At 42.2% G+C, this 22627-nt stretch overlaps 1 protein-coding gene across 3 annotated transcripts in view; it reads right to left on the minus strand.

Annotated features, from left to right (window-relative positions):
* Grin2b (glutamate ionotropic receptor NMDA type subunit 2B) overlaps positions 1-14588 on the minus strand; it is a 408651-nt gene extending 394063 nt beyond the window's left edge. For 2 of the 3 annotated variants that reach the window (XM_063238257.1, XM_063238255.1), the window contains exons 1-2: positions 14455-14588; positions 13026-13458 (exon numbers count right to left, since the gene is read on the minus strand). The gene's annotated coding sequence lies outside the window, so the exon portion shown is untranslated. Of the gene's footprint in view, positions 1-13025; positions 13459-14065; positions 14181-14454 lie in introns of those variants that run through there. The other variant, XM_063238256.1, reaches the window with a different exon arrangement.
* Positions 14589-22627: the final 8039 nt, after the last annotated feature.

The raw sequence follows: 22627 nt of genomic DNA on the forward strand, positions 1-22627 counted from the left end.
TTCTTTCTGATAGGTTCCTGGAGATACCAAATGTATAGGGGGGAAAATATATAAGAAATCTCTTGATGAACTACAAAGCATTATAGCAATTGTTATCACCATATACCATTTTGTTTATGTCTCTGTTAACATCTTCCATTGAAAACCTTCCTTTCTCAAATTTTGTATGTTTTCATTTTTCCTTACAGCTCTTTATTTTATCCTGTGTTTTGATCAGCTCATAGTGACTTTCCCAAGGTTCACTTTAACCTCGAAATCTTCAATTACTTGGTCCCTTATTTGTGGATATCCCCAGCATTTTTTGGTGCTAAAAACATATTCTCTATACATTCCAAAAATATGTCACCTCATGGCCAGAATTTCCTCTCTTGCCAGGCATGCTTTGATGAGACACTGAAAGATATCAACGCTAGTCTTCATTTGGAAGCCTCCAAATCAGTAACGACTGTCTGTGCCATACACGGGATTACTGAGCATCACTTTTCCGCCCCCCAAACCAGTTCTAGTTGGAGTCACTGCTGGGTGGGAGAAGGGCAGTCAGAGTAAGGAAGCCTTGCGGAATGCTTACTCTGCGCAAGGACTGTTCAAAGTGAAACATCTCACTTCATTCTCACAGCACCTCAAAGAGATCAGAAACTGTCAAGATCTCACATTAACAGAGACGGAATCTGGACTCAGAGCAGTGAAGACATTTTCTCAGTAACCCAGTGAGGCCAGCACACAATCACTGGCCATTTGAATCTCGAGTTCCTGCATTCAGCTTCTGTTTTCTGTGCCTGCCGCCATGGTATACTATAAGAAGAAAAGATGGAGGAGATAGTAGCTAGGAGAACTTAGAAGCCCAAAGGTGACAGTAATCAGCTAAAAACAAAAACAAAAAAAAAAAAACCTATGCTGGAAATACAACCCACTTTACCCTATGCATAACTCAACAATGATTACATTAGTATTATTTCTACGTATGCATTTCTGAAACTCTCCTGGGTGTCGCCCGTCGCTAATGAATATACCAAGAAAACAAGGTCCACACATGGTCATGCAAATCCAGGTCCCCACCAGCCTTCTGATACTACTGTGCACCCTCTTTTCACTCGCCACTCTCCTCATTATGCAGCACACATTATGTTCCCTCCAAGCCTCTGACTCTTATGTCACCCGTAAACATTTGCTACAAAGCCATACAGCAAAAGCTGAAGAGCAAGAGCTCCGTCCAAACTGCTGGGCTCAAATCCTGGCTCTGCCACTTATGCTAAGTCACTTTTTACCTTCTCTGAGTCTACATAACATTATCTGTAAAATGCAAGTAATAATTCTACACACCTCCTAGGATGGCTAACGGGTAGAATTCGGGGCTGCATGCTGGGCACTGAGTGCTGGGCTGTAACTGCTCACAACACATCAGCAGCTACTGGCCAAATGACCACAGTGTGCCAGCACTCAGCAAGGCACACACAGGGTCACAGGGCGAAAGCTGTGAAAGGGATGGAGATGCTCACAGTCCTCTACATCTGGGTGGGGGCCCAGAGCAGGGAGAGGATAGGGATCCCGGTGTGTGGGGACTAGAAGACTCAGAGCAGAATGGCAAAGGCTGACTACATGTGGCCCACAGGAGGAAAGAAAGGGCACTGCAGGTAGAGCAAAAGTACAACTGCCATCCGCAGTATCCTTTACCCTGGCCTCTGTGCCCATTTCTATCTCTCTTCTCCTTGGATCATGCAAAGATAAAAGATAAGCCCAGGAAAAAAACAGTTCTGTAGGTAAAGCTAGAAAGATTAGTCATGCTCTCCTTTCTGACAAATATTTACTTAGTTTTCTAGGTAGATAAATACCGTGAAAGAGAACATAGGACAGAGACACAGACCCAAGACTAAAAACCTCAGGTCACCATGCCTGGTGCTGCACGGTGCTCAGAATGCCCACTGCTCCGCCACTGCTGCCTGTCTTCCCATTAAATACGTTCCAGTCTCTGGTCCACTGGGAGCGGTGGTGCTGTGTGGAAGGCCTCAGAATATATTGAAAACCTGGAGCAGGCTAGAGTTATTAATAATAATATCCTATGTGTGTATATTAAATTTATGGTTTGAGGGGAATTTTCACATTTCTCATCTGATCCGCAACACAATTGCCTGCCCTAAAAGATGTCTCTTTACAGAAGAGGAAGCAGATTCTGCAAGGCTGTACAACTGCCAGAGGCACAGGCCAGGTGGGTCTGAGATGGGACCTGGTCTCCCGGCACCTAGGCTAGGGCCCCTGCTTTCATATATGTTGCTTCAAATGACTGAGAAGTCTTTTAAAATATGCACGGGGTAAAACTAAGGCACCAGGACCCTGTGAAGCACCAACAGACATCCTCTGTCTTAGTGGGAAAAATAAATCACCAGAAATAGAACTTCGGTGTAATGAATTAATTGTATATTAAACTACACTCTGAGTTAATGGCTGATGCAGATGTTTTTTCTGGATGCTGCTTTTGAACTGAAGGGACAACACAACGATGAAGCAGTGTCCCCGAAAGACATTCTCCAAGTCTATCCATTAGTCCACTCCAGGAGCAGCTAACCAAGGTGGCTGAGTAAGAAAGAGACACGAGAAAATGGACAATCTACAACATGTCTAGGATTCAGTGAACAGTGAGGAGTTTTGTTTCCTCATAGAAAACTGCAGTCTTCAAGTTCAAGAATAGAGTCCATCTACAGAATGGAAGAAGGAGGCTAAGAACTTGGTGCCCAAGCCTAGGGCTCCTGTGAAGCAAAGGAGATATTATCATTGTGGATGCCATGAATTTCTCACCTTTTGTCCTCATCAAATTAAACTCAGGTGCAGAAATCAGCTGTTTTGTAGGAATCCAGTTTTCCACTTTAAAACAGCTTTGCCTTTTGCTGAGAGCAAAAACCAGAAAGCAGGAATACAAAAAATCATTTTAGCTGAAGTTTCAAAGTCTGTGTTGCTAATGAGCTCCTCTACATACAACCTGAACCTTTATCTGTTATCACGTACGGGCAGCTTTCTATGATTTAAAGAGGCAAGAGTTGGATTTGAAAGGTGTAATTTGGAAACCCGGCCTGCTGCTTATAGCTGTGTAACCTTAAGCTCTGTAATCCTTGCTCTGACAAACAGAATAATATCAGCCTTGCACAGAGAATTAAATGAGATAACACATGTTAACATAACCTAGCATATAATGGGCATACCACTAGTATCTGCTGCCAGCTCTCAGATCCATTTCTACAGAAAGCTGCCCCAAGCAGAGACAAGGTAACTGTTATACTTGGAATAACAACAATAATTCTTAGCATCTTCCTTCCACCTTTTATCTTTGAAACAACCTATAAATTTTGGCTACCTAACCAGAGGACCTTCTCATGCCTCTTGCTAATCTCTGTCTTGGTTGTGTAAATGCAGCTTCATCAATAAAAGAGATTTCTGCAATGGTTCCTGAAAGATCATTCAATGAGTTCCAGTGCCAGTCTTGAATTTCATGTTGAAATCATGGCATCTTTGTCAATCGGTGCAGAATAAAAAGCAGAGGCTGGGGCGGTGAGTAATCATGATTCCATTTATCGGAGAAAGGTAGAATAAAGAGAGAGTGATGGGGGTGGGGTGATAGCTGAAAAAGTCCTCGAGGGATTTGTCCCCAAAGCCCTCATGAGAAGTGTGCTAGAAAAGAAAAGGAGAATTTGAACAAATGACTTGGAAGAGCTTATTTCTAGTTGGTGAGACTGAGCAAGACTTCCTTCTTAGTGACAATTAGTGATGACAGCCAGAGAGCTTTTTAAAGAAATTTCCACACTGAACACAACAAGGAAGGAAGCCTCACAATAAGGCGAGGCACCGGGAATGTGCATTTGCACTCCATCAGCCAGGATCTAAAGATAATGTCATCCATTCACCTCTAGCAAATCTCACTCAGAGTATCAAGAGGTGCTTGAGTGGCAAGAAAATGGAAACATAAAAGGTATGAAGGTAACAACCTTTACCTTCAGGGCACATTTGCACTCCCACCACCATTTTTATGAACTACCAGAATTGTCTGAGCGCTGACCACAACAGAGAGCACTTCCCTAAGCACCGAGGATGTAAACTGACATGAAGCATTGCTCTCATCCTCCTGAAAAAAAAAGACAAATTAATCAAGAAATAAAAGAGATTTCTTTTACATACAGGCTCTAAGAAAACCCATCTGTCCTCAAAAATCCAAAGGGCGATCACTGTCCTATCCAAGAAAGACCTCTCAAGACTGAGCACATGTATTTGGTCAGAGTGGAATTTTCATGCAATTCTTTTTCTCTTTGTGAGATGAAAGAAAAACCATGATACAGAGCTAAACAAAATCAGGTAAGGACTGAAATTTTCTCCATCCTCCCTGAGGCTCAGAAACAATCCTGGAGTCTCTAACAAGGTGACAACAGGAAGAGCCACAATGCGGAAAACACCCATCCTGGCCCCACAGAGCTCGAGTGTAGACCTGCTCTGCACACAACAACTCCCAGAGCAAAGGCTGCAGAAACTATGCGATGCTGATACTCTGCCTCTATCGGGCCAGCCTGTAGAGATTTGGAAATGCAGAACAATAAGTACATGTTGTGGTTTTCACCTAAATATTTAGTGCCTACTGAACACCGCTGAGAATCGAAACTACACTTTGAGTTCTTCTTGCTCATCTCCAATGGCCACTAACAAATGTCCAAAAAAGAACAATCATTGTCTTTTTAAAAGAACACAGATCCATAAATCTGTGAGGTTTTTTTTTTCTTGCCTCTGTACATTTGATTTCACATTTATTTTAGAACAAGGAAGAGAAGAAATCACAAAGGAAGGGTATGAGAAAACTGTTAAGCCAGCCAGCCTAATAATCAGTGATTAAAGTTACAGTTAGAGGAGAGCGGCATCTTCATGCCTCCTACCCTCTTCCTCCTCTTCATGCCTTTAATATTCCACTTCAGGCACTGAGAGGGAGGGTAACAGGGTAGTGAGTTCCAACCGGCACTAAGATAATTGCACCATTCACACCCTCACCAGTCAATCAGGCTCTGCTATCCAGCCCCATTTATTAATAGTTTTCCTACATTTACAGTGTTACAAAGGAGTGAAATGAGGCTTTCTCTCCCAAACAAGAAAGGGGGCATGCACTCTCAATAAAGACTAAGTAGAACTCAGGATATTTGCAGAACCTAGGGCCACTCACCCTATTTCATGACTACACCTGTTTCAAGGAAGAATGCACTCCTGACATCCCTAACATTCGGTATTGAGAGAGCCCAGGAGCCAGATAAGCACCCTGCTCTTAACTCAACCACCCATCCTTGTACACACTGTGTAGACTAAACCCCCTGTATTCCCATCTCTGTGTTTGGGCTCTGCCATAAGGATCTCCTGCTAGTCTCATAAGAGCATAACCGTGATAGGGTCTTCCTGTGCATTTCAAAATGCTAGGACACACTGTGTTTAGAGCTAATAGGTTCCATGTCAGTTTTTTCGCCCAGTGTTTCTCAAATCTGGCCACACTAGAATCTCTTGAGGAGTCTTATTTTAAATGACCATTGCATAGATCCTCCCCTGAAAGATTTTAATTTAACTGTTGAGGCCTGAGCATAAGGCCTTCTTGGTTTTTATTATTGCCATCTTGTTTTTTTAATTCCTTTGTTTAAATTCTGCAGATGATTCTGTAATTGAATGGGGGTAAGAAGCACCGCTTTAGACCATCATCGTTACAATAATGAGAAGAACGGAGGCTCAGGGTCAAAGGTTTCAAATGGTCACAAAGTAAGCAGGACAAGCACAAATACAAGCTTTGATTTCTAAGACCACACCACTTCTTCCAGGGCTAGGCAAATCACTGCTTGGTAACCAGAAAACAAAACACTTTTAAAGACCCATTACTTATAAAGGGTGCACTCTGGGCTCTGAAAATACAGGAGCCAGGGCTGCTTAAGGGACGTGCATTCCAGGGTGACCTGAGGGCCAGGTAGTCAGGAGAAAAGCGTGGAAATGAGAGTAGACATGGCAATGTGGTTTTATCATACGTATATAGCTTTACACAATGTGGGTAACCTTAGGACTATTTTCAGTTTTAAAATGGTGGCTTGGGAGGGGAGATAAAATAATCTCCAAGGTAACTGTTAACATTTACATTTATTATCCCGTCATACACACGTAGACACATGTCCATTACTGTACCTAAATTACACATTCAATGTAGTTAAGATTATTTGAGCTACTGATTTTAGTAAGTGAATCACTGCTAGCATATTATATTTATACATGAGTCTAGCATGTATGGGTGTGTGTAGTGTATGTATATGTTTAGGTACACACAGAACACACTGATCTCACCAACTGTGGTGGTACCTGTGTAACCAGACCGTGACCCTTGAGGTGCAGAGAATGCTTCAGAAAGTGTGGCCATTTCCTCACAGGACATTTAGCTATGGACAGAAGGATTCCAGAAGTCACCCGCCCATCTAGTTTCTTCCCTGATTTCTTCCCCCAACAATGTAGTGCTTTCAAACAACATTGTGTTTTGAAGTCACCCCTTTCAAAATAAATGAGATCTGATTTCCTAAGAATTTCTAAATGGTGGAAGCCATGAAAGGACTTATATAAAGATTAATGAGAACTTTAAATTTAACATTGCTTTCTGAAGAAAGAGAATCAGTCCTGGCAAAGCAATGAGCACAGATGTACGCAGGCCAATATCCCAGTTTGCCTTCCCTGATTTGAGTTATTAGGCTTGGAATTAACTATTAGAAAACTCCAACTGACCTCATCTAGGAGTTCTCTGTTTCTGGCTTTCTCTTACTTAGAACATTGCACACAAAGGGAAAATATGGCCTATGGTTTATCTCTCTTTCTAGTCTGTAATTTTGCAGGTTTATTCTGGTCCCTCCTTCTTTCCCCTCTTCTCTTGTCACTGTGCCTCGATGGCCCTGCCCCAAAGGTCATCTTAGAAGGTAAGTCCCTTAAAGGAGCCAGTGCTGAGCGTTTACTTACCCATGTGTCTTCAGACCCAGGATGCTCTCTGTAGTTGTAATGGAACTATAAAAAAATCTTCAGGCTGAGCTGAAATTCCATAAGGGACAGAGGAATGGTAAAGGGAGAGAGAGAAAGGTAGAATGATGGGGAGCAGAAAGCAATGCAAAGAAAATTCAGGGGCACATCTATTCAATCCCATCTTCCCTTAGGCACCAGTGTTACAGTTTAATCAAGCAACTGAAAGTGTCTCACCACCGCTCTATACCTAGGCATCCCCATAAGTTAAAACTTCTAATTTATCAAGCCACCCAACAAGGCAGCTGAAAAATATTTTGAGAATGAGCTGGGAATAACTGAGCGTCTCTTCATCCATCACTCCTCTTAGCCATCGCAGCAAGCAGCTAGTGGCTGAATGGCATGGCAACCCTCCACCTCCCTACTCAGAAACACACGGGACCAGACTGGTCCTTCATTCCAAGTAACTTGGCCTGGGCTAGGATCCAGCTCGCTCTTTGCACACAAATCAGCTAACAGCTGTCCCTTTCTTTGTAGTGGCCATCCATAAAGTTAGTTGCAAACCAGTGGTCGAAAGTGAAAACTGTATCATTTGTTCATTTGAAAGGGGATAATAAGCAGGGCAAGGATTTTTAACTGTAGAATCACCCAAGCAGAAATTAGAGCTTCCTTGCTCTCCTTTTATGAAGACCCTGACTTTACTCTCCGGCCTCATTATTTGGAATCTGAAATTCCTAATCAGAGAACCAGCACATTCCTGTGTTGCTTTTTCTTTGAGTGAGGAACACAGAAAAGAGAAAGAGACTTATCCTGCTACACCAACCTTCTTCTCCAAATGTTCTAGGTCATCCTAAAACGGCCTTTTTCTACTCTCTTCCAAAACTCCTATTTATTCTTCAAGACATAATTTAAATGTCAATCCCTCTGCGGAGGCATCTGCAAATCTCCCTAGCTTCTCTCCTCTTTGTATGTATCGTCTAAGGATATGCTGATTTCCCCATACATCTTCTCCCCTATTATTACCAGCTACTAGAAGACACAGAGCAGAGACTGTTTTTTGTAATCCAGTATTTGATGAATCCTGGTTCTTCACAAATATTTACTAAACAATTGAATAAAGTAAAATACATAAAAAAACAAGTTAAAAGAAGACTGTGAAAGATCAAAAGACATTAATAGACTAAGAAGCAAGAGAACATTGAAAAATAAGAAAGAAATTATGCAAAATGTCACAATATGAAAGCAACAGATAGACAAGAGGCAAAATATATATATGAGTGGAAGGAAAAAAGAGAGATGGGTAAATTTAAACATATAGGCTACCTTCTGATTTCTGTAAAGAACAAGGCAGAGGGACTAGAAGTTCTAAAAGTGGGAAAGATGCAGAACAGCTAGCGCTAACCATCGTATACTGCCAGAAGCAGAGATGGGACAGATCGCTGATGTGGTTCAGAAGCTCTGGCATTACCTGGTATCTTATTAGAAAAGCAGCACATTGGGCCACACCCTGACCTAGTGAATACACATATGCATTTTAAGAAGATCCCCAGATGATTCTTTACATAGCAAGGTGAGAAGCACTGGTGTAGATATCCAAAATCTATAGATAACAACCACATGTGTTCCGATCAACGGTGTATTACACAAAGCACTGGCAGTAAGGAGCCACACAGCGTTGGGCAATTCTCTTACTGTCCCTGGATCTCAGTTTTTTGTTCATTAGATGAGAAGGTGAGAGGAGATGTTTTCCAAAGCATCACAGAGCTTGAAACCTTGGCTCTCATCTAACGGTGTAATTTCACCCTTCCCTACACTCACCGGACCAGGCAACATCAGTGACTAATGAATACTGTGCTTCTTTCTCTGTTCGTTCACTTAATATTTTCCAAGTATCTATCACGTACCAGTCACTGTGCTAAGCACAAATAATTCTAAGATGAGTAAAATATCTCTCCCTGTCTTTGAGGAGCTCGTGAACTTTTCAGTGAAACAGGGCACACCAATAAAATTAGTGCATTGAGAAGTACCAACACATGCTGGAAGACTATAAAAGGCAGAACAATCTCCCCGGTTGGGTCAGCCATGGAGAATTTCCATAAATGGACAATATGCACAGGGCCCCTTTACTGCCAGCCTTGGCTGACAGTGCTAGAAAATGAAAAGGTAAAAAAGTAAGATGGTGGAAGAACGTCAAGAAAGCAACCAAAGGTCCAGAACACACCTCCGTGGTTCACAAAGCCCCACTAGTTCATCCACCCAGTGGATTTTGTGCAATGGTCACAGACATTCAATCAGCAGCCACAGGTGGCCCTGGAAACCCACTCCTCTGAGTTATGCGTGCTCCCTCTACTGACCACATTCTGTTCTTCCACATTCAGCCTCCTGCTGGAAGAGAATATCAATTTAACCACTCTCCCCAGAGACTTCTTCGTGTGGTTGAAAGAGGAGATGCACTTTAATAAATGGAAACAATTCATTAGACCATTAACTCACTTGATATATATTTATTTCCAGAGAAAGACTCTGCTAGTATCCAATCATGGGCACAGTAACCGAAACTGAAGATACAGTTTGTGGAAAGGAAGAAATTTCTAGAATTATCAATGGTGTGTAGAATGGTATTGAGGAGAAGGAAAAGCTTACATTTTCTGGCTTATCCACTCTTGACCCCGCCTCAATGACATGGTCTGCCACTGGTGATGAGTGGTCCCATCAGCCCTGCCTGCCTTACAGAAAAGAAGGTGATCATTCACATCAGCCATTTTCCAACCTGTGCAATGGTGAAGTCAAGTGTGGCTTCTTTCTCTTCCCTGTCTTCTGGATACCAGTTTGGGCTATAGTTTCTTCACATACAACTTGTCCTATCTCCTGCCTCCTTTATTTCATGGCATAAATATTAATTTGGGATCATCCTGTTAATACTGGTGAATATGTCCCTTCCATTTGATTTTTGAAGAAGAAAAGGGGAATTCGTCATAGGCATGGAGGAAAAGAATGTTTTACACCAGAATGACGCACCCCCAGGCTATATCCATTTGACCCTGTTTCTCCCTGTCAGACATCCCTCACTTCAACCAGTTTTAGTCCCTGGCCCTCCCTCTCGGCACAAGGCCAGGTGCAGATATGTGAATATCAAGACACACAGGGAAGGTTTCTGAAGTCGTCTTGGGAGGAGGTAAAGCAGAAAGACAAAATCAAAGTCCTTGCTGTGTATCGCTCCCCCATAAGAACTTGCCCTTTTCAATATGCCTTTTAAAAGAGTGCCAGGTGTGCAAAATGACGACTAGAGGAATTTTTCTCTTTCCCCTCTTTTCCTGTCATTTTCTTTCTTTCTTCTCTCCACCTGAAACTAAGCTTCACGGAAATCACATATATAAAATATCAAAACAAGTCTCTGCAGGCAGACAGGTTTCCTAAAGCTAAACCAATGGGAGAGTGAAATTAAATAATTTATTAACACACCCTGCACCTCTCCTGCACATCAACATCTGTGCCTACACTGCCACATCATTGTGTGTGCACAAATCCACCACATCTCGCCACACCTGGAACACAGAGACAGAAGATAACCACATGGTCCTGCTTCTCTTGAAAGTCACCCCTTTAGCATCTTTCACTCTGTTTTCTGAAGAATTCTTTACTTTCTATTTTGTAATTGCACACACAGAGGCTCCTCGATTGAAATTAGATTTGCTTTTTCCCTACCAGCAGCCACATTACTTTCCCATGCACCCCACACTGTAAGGGGGTGGCAAGAGGAGAGAAGACAAAATAGAACCTCGTCAGCTGTTAGGGAAACCTGTTAGGGAAAAAGAGGAAGAAAATAATGGTCTGAAGATGGCCCAGAATGCCACTGAGTCACAATCTTGTGGACACTGCTGACAAGGATGGGGAACAGCTACCTCCTCACCAGGGTCTACAAAACGGCTTTGAATGTCAAAATAGGTACGGACCACCTGTGGCAATACCCCCTCAGATCTCAAGGAAACTGTTCCAGTTGGGCCATCTTTCTTTATGGCTATCTCACCCTTGCCCGTCTTTCATCAGTGTCCTCTGATGTCTTTCAACAGCTCCTCCTTTGCTTAGTCTTTGGGTCAACTAATGATAGCCTGGAACTTGGGTTACTCCGATCGACATTCAAGACAAATGAGGGGAAGGAGATCCTGTCAAAAGGATTTCTTGTTGACCTCAGTGACAATGAGCCTTCTGAAGGCTCTATCTGGTGCAAAGCACTGTCACAGGCACCAGGCACAGGAAAGAGGCCATGTGCCCTGTGGATACTCATCTCCCTTTGTCCATCTGCATGTATGAAATCATTGCACAAGGAGCTGCTTCTCCCACCCATTCTTCTGTTCTATTTTGAAGTGAAATTAAGAGTTCATCCTCCCACTTGAAGAAGCAGAAGCAGATGGGGAACCAGCTCAGGTGTCTCTAAGGTGAGCACACACCCGATAACCTCAGTTATTTGTAGACATGGTGAGAACATGGTTCAAATCAGGATCCCCCACTCTCTTTCTCTGATTACACCATGATTACAGATTAGTGTTCCAGCAATAAAAGCTCCAAAGAATGAAACCTAAGGAGAGGGGCCTTGAATTTGGATGACATCCATCCATTCTGGACAATAAAGAGCTATCATCTACTGTCAGGTTGAGGGACAAGGACCTTCCAACATTTCCCTCACGGCCCTTTAGCATTTTGGGACTGTTTCAAAAAACTGTAATTTTTTTAAATGCCAGGGGCAAAAAGCATTCTGTGGGCAAAGGGAATACTTTTAGGAATATTATTGATGCTAATGATTTCGCTATATATTTTTGAAGACCTTTATCTCAATCTAATCCCTGCATTTATTTCCGTGCCTTCAGAGTTTGGGGATTTATGGTCAGTGGAACAAGAAGATGAGCAGTTCACTCATTACCATGGTGCTCCAGCCCATAGATGATCTGATTTTGTCAAGAGTTGCCTCAGATTGCCTGAGTGGCTAGCAGAAGAGTCATTTGCAAGTCTTGTCCATTTCTACAGCTCTTTTTCTTTGTAAGTACATTAAAATATGTGCTTAACCACACTTCACATAGTATAAAAATTACTGAGGAGGGAAAAATTAAAATATTAATTCTGATTTTGAGGGTACAAGACTAACACATGCAAACAGCACATCTCTTTGTTTAACACAAAGACTCACGTGTCGGATTCTGCACCCCTTCCACATGCAAAGCATTTTAGAACTCTGCAAGATAGCCATTTTGCAAGAGTGTGGAAGTAACAGTTTGCTTGGAGGATGTGTGGGTATAAATAGATGTGTAGACAGAAGGAGAAATTTACAGCTCAAAAATAATAGCACACAGGAAAAAAATACAAATGAAAAGCAGAATATTGGCAGGATTCTTTCCTTCCAAGCTTAAGGTTTAAGCCCTCCTAACCTGCAGCACCCTTCAATTCCAGGTGTTCTCAGACCAGCCCCATTCCCTGCACACACCTGCCCCCTCTGCAATAGGCCTCCCGGGATCTCCGGGCCCGTGTCAACCCTTCAGACAGCAAGTAGATTTCAGGGCAACAATCACAGTAATCTTGATCATTATTTTTATTTTTTTAAAGGACACAGGGATGCCTAGAAAGGTAAAGACAGAAAACAGAGAGAGAAGCACGAACATGGCAAGAGGGAAAATAATAATTCTAGATTCCATAAAAATCATAGCTTTAGCTCTAAGTGAATAAAATGCTATTTAACTAGAAAATCACACAGGTCTCCCGGCTGGCTGTGTCTGTATATAGACACCCCTTAATGCCCCCCAACATCTTCTGTGCCTGCATATACCCACCCCCACTGCTCCCCTGAAAACCCAAAACCTGTTTGATGGAGAAGGGAAAGAAATAACATGGGAGGTTTCCCTCATTGTAATAAGCCTTTTTCCCAAGACAGCATTATTTTGATATCTTGTTATCTTTTCTCCCAAAAAGATCCACTTGAGGCACTGGAAGAGACAAAACAAGAAATCTCTACCGCAGCTGAGGAAAAAAGAAAATAGAATTTGCCCTACCTTGGTTTGTAGAAGCCAAACCTCTAGACGGACAGATTAAGGGAGTGAGCATGTTGGGAATGTCCAGTCTCCTCTTCTCGCTTGCATATCCACATAAGAAAGATGAAGGATAAATGAACAGAAGGTAATTTAAAATCCAATTTAGCGTAAATTTTGTTTTAATCTTGTGTCTTGAAGAGATGCAAATTCAAACAAAAAAGGATTTAATTCAAAGGTAATTCAGGGTATGGAGAGCAGCTCACAATGCAGAATCCAGAGTAATTATTCCGTTTGCATGTGAGGTTAGTGGCTGGCACTGTATATATTATAAGGATTCTTCAGGCAATTATGGTTTTTGATTTTTGGAGCTTTAGTGGAGGAGGCTCAGTGTAGAGAAGCTGGGGGCCGGCTCCGTCCCTCCGTGGAGCATGGTCATTCCCAAAGCGTCCCCTTCCTAAGGGGAAAAAAGAAGCGGTCAGGGTTTGGTTCCAGTGTCCCCCGGAGGGTGAGAAAAATGCATTCCGAAAAAGATATCAATTCGTTATATGGGGAAGGGGGAGGAAACCCCGCATTTCCCACAGAGTGCACGAGAGGAATTGCAAACAGCTGGCACCAATCTATAAATAATTCAGAAAAGGTCTGGCTATACCATTCCTGGGACAGGCATGCATGAGAGGTGGGAAAACCAACCTGACAGGAAAAGGGGAAAGAAAAGGAGCTGGCAAAGGAGGCAAGTGGAAAGAAAGGGAGGGTAGGAAAGGAGACACCACACATTCACACACACGCACACGCACGCACACGCACACACGCGCAGAAACACAAGCCCCACTTAACTCGCCAGCAAGTGCGGCCCCCAGCCCCATCTGCATTGCTGCTGACATGTCTGTCTCGCTCTGCCCAGCTCCTCCAGCAGCAGCGCCTCCTCCCACCTTGGGCTCGTGCTGAATGGGTTCCGATTGTGCACGGGGTGCACACTGGGCATTTCTTGGAAGGGGCACACTGACACGCGCGCGCACACACGCCCCCGACGCGCACGCGCCCCCGCGCGCACTCACACTCACCTCCGCGCACACTCACCCCCGCGCACACTCACGCCGCCGCCGCCGCCGCCGCCGCCGCGCTGATGTGCAGCGCACTGGGCTTCACCTGCAACGTGTCGATTGGACGGATGGTCGCGGCGCGTGGCTCCCGCCCCAGCACCGCTGCCCAACCTCTCGGCGCGGCGAGGGGCTCAACCCCCTCCAAAAGACCAAAGCCAGCCTGCCCCCGCCCCCCAAAGCCTTAAGAACAAAAAGCCACGTCCAAATTAGCAAGTGCCGCGTTCTGATGGATTTAGAGCTTTACCTAACACCAGGTTGGTTAACGGGTCCACTGCTTCGACCCTTTATCTGCTTGACAACCCCAAACCCCAAAATCCAGAAGAGAGACTCCACAGCAAGGATTTACGCACCGGCTCTGAGCGTCTCCGCGGGTGCAGAGTCTCCGGAGAGCCGTGGCCGGTGGCGTGGGGGACTGAGGGTTTTCTTTCTCTGCAAGCAGGATTAATGATCCGTCTCGGGGGGTTTGAAGTTCACGACTCTTCTTTGCAAAGCAAAAGGAAAATGCATTTGGACGCCAGCACTTCTGGGTTGCGGTGATCGAGAATCACCCAGAGGAGCACTTTCGGTAGAGCGGAGCGGATTTCCTAGAGGTGAAGAAGCCGAAGGAAGTGATTTTTGCGAGGGGGTTGGGGGAGCCTTCCTTTCTCAAAAAAGGGGGGGCGTGGAGATGCAGGCGCCCAGATTCCAGTTGGTATTGCTCGGAGCCGGGGGAGGGGAAGCGGGCGGGGGCAGCGGGAGAGGAAGAGGAGGGGAGGAGGGGAGAGTAAGAAAAATGGGTATTAATCACCGCGACAGGGGCAGGGCGGGGACAGCACAGGTTGCCTGGTCTGGATTTGGGTCTCACACCCAGAAGTGTGCTACACACACACACACACACACACGCCCCTACCTCTCACACACGGGTGGTGGTGGGAGGAGAAACCCGCGAAGCCAGGGAAGCTGCTTCTGCTCCCAGTGTGTGCACGCGTGTGCCCTCTTTCTCCACACCCCCACCCCTTTCCACCCCCAAACCCCTTCACCCCCTCACTCCTATTGCTAGGACTCTGGCAGAGGCAGCTTCCCACGTCATGTGCCGGGGAAGTGGGGTAGAAAGGGGGGAAAGCCTTAACCCGTGCCCGTGGCGCCTCCTCCTGGCCGCAGTGGGGAACAGCAGGGAGGGAGGGCCTGGGGTGCCGGGAGCGAGGCAGAGCCCCCAGGTGGGCGGCCGCGCTGGGTGCGGACAGTGTCTCTGAGGTGGAGCTGCAGTGCCAAACTGAAGACCTTTGCTTCATTTTCCTTAAATCAGTGTGCTTCGTCCCTGCATTCTGTGTGCTGGGCACAGACGAAGAATGGGTTCTTGCCTTCAAGCAGCTTAAGATCTATTGTGAGCAAAGCAGGCTGACCAATAATAATAACACGGTAGAAAATAAGCTAAAATAAAGATAACTAAAGGTTCTATCATACAATATAAGCTATACTTGTGCTTTTTTCGACTAGTATGATGCTTTGAGGAGTTTGAATTTTTTTTAAAGTGGACTTTGTTATTTAAAGATCTTGACAAGATGCTGAGACACGGGACCCCCCCCCAATAGGGAACTAGATTTAATAGCGTTCACACACACACACCTTCTAAAGGACAAACAGCCACATGCTTCTTTCTCTTTTACTGTTTTATATTTTACCAGCGCTTATCATCACCCATAAGGTATTTATTTTTAATACTAATATTGTCATATGTGCATCATTTTTATTTTCATCCATTTTCTTCTCAAAGATCCAGAAGATGAAAGTACAGCATTTTCATAGTGGTTGTGTCATGGGCTTCTCATCAACAGTCTTGAGAAGCAGCTACACAAACACCCAGGAAACAATGGTGTGTAAAGTGGTGACACCTAGGAGCTTGGCGCTTTGTGGTCTGCGAAGGGCATCAGATACTGTGCTGTCCTTAGATCACACAGCACCCATAATGCATCTGAACACATCATTTTACATTTCTTAGTTATTGGTAGGCTTATTCTTGGAATCCAAGATTTTTAAGACAGACACAAACACTTATCATTATAAAAACAGTGTGTCCACAAGCAATTTATTCTTCTTCTATAAAAGCACCTCTGTTTTCCTAAGATATGCCCGGGCTGCTCCTTTACCCCTTGAAGAACTGGGTAAGCACTCTACTATTGCTGTGCCTCTCCATACACAGCGGCCAGCTCACACCCTTCTGTGTGTGGATTTCCAATCCAATCATCAGAACACAGATTTCAGGAGGAGAAGAATTAGGGATCCAAGGGGCTCTTCTGAAAGCCTCTTCTCTGGGTCTTCCAGAAATGGCCTTTACCTTCAAAATAAAATCCACATTTCCTGAAGCACTCTCTTGGGTTGATCTTTAACCCACATTTCTAAATTGTATTGTCTGTTTTTATATAGCCCACCTCTCCCAATTTCATTCACTGAAATTATGTAGTAGTCTTTTTTGTTTTCTGTTCTTTCTCTCTTTGTTCACTTTTGCAAGTGGAGGGGCAAAAATGAACTCTCACATTCCCGCTACTGAATCAAGTCCTGACTCCTCTCCGTACAGCTTTTAGTCAATCAAGACTGCATTGATTTCTTTAACAATTTCAAGGATTTTGAGTGAGGCACACCTCACTATGATATTTTCAACCTTCACTCTTTGCATAAAGAAATATATAAAAGAGTTTGCTTCAGCTGTCATCACTGTAACTGGCAGTACTTACGCGTGTTATCCAGGTATCAGACATACTAACCATACCCAATTGGACAATTGTTCTTTCATTGTGAAGAACTGGTCTAGCAAAAGAAAAAAGTAATGCTTCCTTAGCTCGTCGTGTTGAACCATGTAAACTATTGATAATTCAATTTTTGAGATTGCCAATCACATGAAATAAGCGTTACTGACCTATCACAAAAAGGCAATTTCATATCATTCAACTTGGAAATTATATTCTTACATACAAATTTCCTGTCTTCTCAAATCATTATTTATCTTCTTAGTGGAAGGGTTCGATAAATATTCATGTTTTCCTGATTATTGTTTGAAACCATTTTTGCCAAGCAGTTCTTCTGACTCTAGGATAGCTTATTCTAGGGACCATGAAGCTTGTGATGTGGAAAGTGACATTCTTCCTTCTTTATTTGTTCTTTGGGCCATTCAGTGAGACCAAGACCTCTCTACTTAGTTCTCCAACTCCCTGTCACTCACTCTTGCGCTTCTTACAAACCACCTTTGCATCCATGAGTTACAAACCTTTCCACAAAACTATTTCAAGGACCACCCAGATTCTCAAAATTCGAAACACCACCTCTTGATGTTACAAACAATACATTTCCTACCTCCACATCGGGCAGCACAGAAAGCAATGTTCTAACAAGGCAAGATGTTAGATTATAGTTCACAGCATTGTTTATTGAGGAAAAGCTCTTGCCTGAGGCTGCTAATGACACAGTTGGAAGTATTCTGCCAGCTCACTTGACCCAAAGAGAGGATCTCAGAAGATGCAAACATTTGCCCTTTGCCCAATCGACAGAGGCAAAATCCATGCCTGGCCCAGCAAAAATAAAAAATATTATCTGACAGCCTATTTCAGATCAAACACATAGCAAAGGTAGGCCTCAAGGTGGTACAATTTGGGATGTCTCATTAAGAAAAAGAATTTTTAAAATGGGTATGAAAGTAAATACTTAAAATGAGAAAATAAATCACAATAGTTTAAAAATTCATTACTACTTGCATAGGGAAAAATGTAAATACCAATTCTACTATTTAACTGCCTAACATTTCAATAATAATTTGCTTTTGAATGCTTTTAAACTATGTATCTTTGAGAACCTCTTTATATGTTGGTTTAAAGTATCATTTGCTAAGATGGTAATAAAAAGAATTTTTAAAAATCCAGTCTGTGCTTCAACGGGGCTCTTAAGGATGTTTTTGCCGTGTAGATGATTCAGAATAATGTCTCAGTTATGGGAGTCCATTGATAGTAATGCAATGTACATTTTTTTGGATTGTTGTTAAATTTGGGGAAATCCTTAGCAAATTTCTTTTATATATAAACTATAAAGTTACAGAAATTTCAAGTTTTCATGTACAGTGACTAACTTTAACTCCTGAATTGATAACACTCATTAAATAATTTCTATGTACTATCAATTTTATATTATCTTCATCAATATCAGTATTGTATATCAAATCAGTGAGACATTTAAATTTTTTTCTATGTATTCCTATGATTCACTCCTCTTCATTAGTTAAATTATCAAACAATTCAAGAGCTGTTTTATTACTTCCATTCAAAATTTCTCTTTTCTTTTTTAAAAAAAGTAGTTTTCCTATGATTTGGGGAAAAACTTTATAATTCACTCTTTGATATCAGATTAATTTCTATTGATGTCAGTGCCCATCTTTATCTCTTTTGTTTCATAGTACATTAATTTGCATCTGAGTTTTCTTTTGGTTTTTTAATAAATAAATATATATAGATAGTAAAAGAAAGACCTCTTCCACTATGTCCTAAGCAACCATCTGTAATTTCTCACTTGTTTTATTAAAATGTTTCAGAGTGTCTTTCTAGATTGCAGTGGCATGATCTTCATAAACTTTTTAAATAAACTTTTTCATCTCTGTGTTCAGATTTCTTTTTCTAACCTAAGAAAACTTTTAGAAACTTGGTGGATGGACTTACGTTGTGAGACTTGAGCAACTGTCTAAAGGGAAAAATTACACTTATCTTCTTTAAAGAAAATTCTAACATGCCACATGTGTTTAAATTACTGTATATGTGATCTGGAAGTCAAAAAGAACACTACAAAGTACCAGAGAGACCAACAACTTCAGGTAAGGAAATGACAGGTTTTTCTCCTAAGAATAAGAAAGAGACCCACAGAGCCCCAGTCCTGTGACAGTCTCTTTGGGTCACATCTGAAAGCCTTTCTTTCTCCAGGAAAGCTCACGATATTTTAACTCTATAAGAGAACAGACAACAAACTTCGTAGATGTATCTCACTAATCCCAAATTAAAATATTTCCAATTCTACATCCACTTTGATTCAAAACTTCTTCTCAAAAATGTTCACCACCACTCAGACAATATTCAGTGAAAGATACAATGCTCTCAAATGATTGCAATTAAAATATGGTACTTGTACAAATTTTGCTAAAACATTTGTACACATTATTAGCCCCTCTGGTGCCACCTTAGAAGGAGCCCCCAGTTAGGGGCTGTGACCCTGAAGCCACATTCTTCAAAGTCAATCTGCCTCAGCTCTTCATCTAATGTAAAGCAGGCTTTGGGCTTCTACAGAAAATATTCGAATGATTTTTATCTTTGAAAAACTAATTCATTAAAGACTCAGTTGACAACCTGCATATTAATGCCTTCTGCTAAACCCTATTCATCTTTTTTTGCTTGCAATTCTTGGAGTGTACAGGAAACATAGGCAGAGCATGCAATTTTAATACCTCTCACAAGCATACTAAGATCCTGCCTCCACCATCATTACTCTTCTAAAAGAATGTCTATTTTGTTCTTATCATAATGATATTAATTATTCAACTCAGGCGGTCTTTTTTCAAAGGGATAGTCCCTTGTCTGAAGACCGGCTTGTCCTCCAAGACGAACAATTACGTGTTATTGAGCATATTCGAGTATATGCGACTGCGCTTGTCACGTACTTTTGACAAGAACACTTCTAGACATTTACATTGTGTACTCAGGGAAACTCCTCCTCCTAAATGTATCCTTTTCTTTTTGAAAGAGTAGGGAGTACAGAAAGGAGGAATAAATAAGATTGTTTCAGAGAGTATGATGGGATCCAGACAGGAGGGGATACACAATGTGATGTGATAGTAAGTGTTCCCTGAACTAGAGAAAGGGAAAAATTTGCATGGTGTTATTTCCAGCATCACTCAACTTCTACAAGAACACACCCTGAATGGAAATAACCCCCTATTAGGCGCAGTTAGAGTTGGCACTGTCTTGGTGCTTTTACCCCCTCTCACTTAGCAAAGATACAACACTGTATCTGAACCAGCTGTGTGTGTGTGTGTGTGTGTGTGTGTGTGTGTGTTTAAAAAATTCCTTAGAATCTTAATTTTTATTTGAATGTCTTCATTTTTTCCCATTTTGGAAAAAAATGTCTTGAGTCTCACAACTCATATAAGGAAGGCATATTCTTTAAATACTTTATTACCAAATAATTCAAGTTCCTTAGGAACTATACATCATTTTTTATACTACAAATATAAATGAGAACCTCCATCTGTACCTAAAGGAATTTGAAACATCTTATTACCAAAGGCAGATGGATAATGATGCATTATTTGCCTCTTTTTCCTCCTTTCCTTTTGCTGGGTCACTCTATTCTGTGTATTTTTATTTATTTATTATTTTTTTTAAGAAAGGGTTTCACCATGTAGCTCAGTCTGGCCTCGATCTTGTAATCCTCCTGCCTCAATCTCCTGAGTGTTAAGATTACAGATATGAGTCACCATACCTGGCTCCTTGAAATATCTTAGGGTTCTTCTTTCCAAGCCATGTACCAGCGCCCCTAGCATTTTTCTCCCACTTAACACCTGCCTCCTTTCAGGTGGGTGCTCCTGTAACGGTCACTAGCACCACCGCTCCCCCAGGGGGGAGACTCCGCCACTTTTTCATCCCCCTTCAGTGAACGTGTTCATCCTCCAGAATATTGTTGGTGACAATGTCCTCTGCCCACTTCTGGAAAACACCTGTGACCCTTTGGCTTTTACCAGCCTGGAATCAGTTCAGAGAAATTCAGATGAAGCAATTCAGGGCTTTCCTGCCCCAGCTGTGGGAAAGAAGGTGCCACAAAGTGACACTGACAGGCAACCGAGAGAAGATGGAGCATGTTACATGCCTGTGTAGAGACAGAAGTCCTACAAAATGATGTGCAATTGTGCAAATTAGGCTGGATTGCGGTGGGACACACAGACACAAAGACATACACATACACACACTGTAATGCTCTTAGAGCATTCTGAGTCCCCATCTGAGGTGATGGTGGGGTTGTAGGGTTATTCCTCTCATGTCCACATGACTAACCCATGTCTGGAACTCTAAGAAGTGTGGGAGGTGAACCCCACAAGGGCAGGAGCCTGGGCGCATTCCCAGCACTTCACGCAGTGTCTAAATGAATAAATGAAAGTCTGATAAGAAGGCCTAAAGGAGGAGGTCAGTAAACATTTGAAGAAGGCTTCTCTGTGCCTCTGCAGTGGCCACACTGAGGTGACCCTACTTGAACCCACCAGCAGATTCCCCACCCACCCACAAGATGCAGTGCAAACTCTCACTGGGTGGACTGGACACTTTCCACTCTTCTTCTCTGTATCTCTTCATAAAATACATCCATTTGTTATTTTGTTTCTAAATAAAAGGTTTATTGTCCTTTTTTATGTTTTTCAAAATCATGTAAACGAAGAGTTTAAAGCATCAAGCAGCTCAGTAGCAGTCCCCAATCTCTTTGTCATTACCACTTTTCACTGTCCAAAGACTACTGTGTTGGGGGAGGGAGGGTGTTGCTGTTGCTGTTGTTAAAATATTCTCATACAGTCCAAAATGATATACATTTTTACTCCTTTTTTATCTCATCATTATCAATTGATATTAAAGATGCTAATGAGCCTTGATTTCAACAAAACAAAAAGGAGAAAACCCTCTAAAATACTACATATATGCACATTTCCTATCCTTATACACTCTAATACATATAAAACACAATTATGCATCAACACATACCTAGAGTTTGAAATCATCACATTAATGCCCTTTATCGTGTATTGAAGTTGGCTATCGTGTCTCTAATAAAGTAGCTTCTCCAACTTATTTTGTCTTTTTATGACACTGACAATTTTTGATAGTCTAGGCCAGCAGTCTTGTGGATTATTTCGCATCTTGATTTTATCTGATTTTTTCTCATGAATAGATTAAGGATAAACATTTTTGGCAAGGTGATACTGGGCGTTTCTCTGGCACATTATATGTGGTGTCACATAATGCTGCTTGGCGTATGATTGATGACACCAAATTTGACTATTGCTTTGGAGCTGTTTACCAGATTTCTAAATTGTCAAAAGTACAATTTACCTTTTTGAATTAACGAAAGTAACCCATTGGATGATAATTTGAGGCCAAACTTCAAGTTCCTATTTACTAATAACTCAGGCCAAAAAGGATTGAAAAGAACTCTTAAGCTATAGATAGTAAGTCTGATGTTGACAGCTGTATAATGCAACCATGTGCTAACAACACACTTATATCAATGAATATTCCTACCACCAGCTCCTGGTTTCTGAATGCCATTTCCATGAGCAAGAGCCAGAGATCCCTGGGGAAGTTCCAGAGTTTAGGGTCCCTGGAAAGTGGAGCCCTGACCACCTTCTTTTGCTCAAAAGTAGGGAAATATTCTTAGATTAGTAGGACATATCAAAAGGGTCCAGCTTAAAGTGTGTGCAACTGGTCAAAATGGTAACTATTTTAACATAAAAATGAATAGTGACTTTATTACAGATAT

This window comes from Cavia porcellus, unplaced genomic scaffold, assembly GCF_034190915.1.
Source record: "Cavia porcellus strain 051 isolate PalLab524CR breed Dunkin Hartley unplaced genomic scaffold, mCavPor4.1 scaffold_27, whole genome shotgun sequence".
Lineage (NCBI taxonomy): Eukaryota > Metazoa > Chordata > Mammalia > Rodentia > Caviidae > Cavia > Cavia porcellus.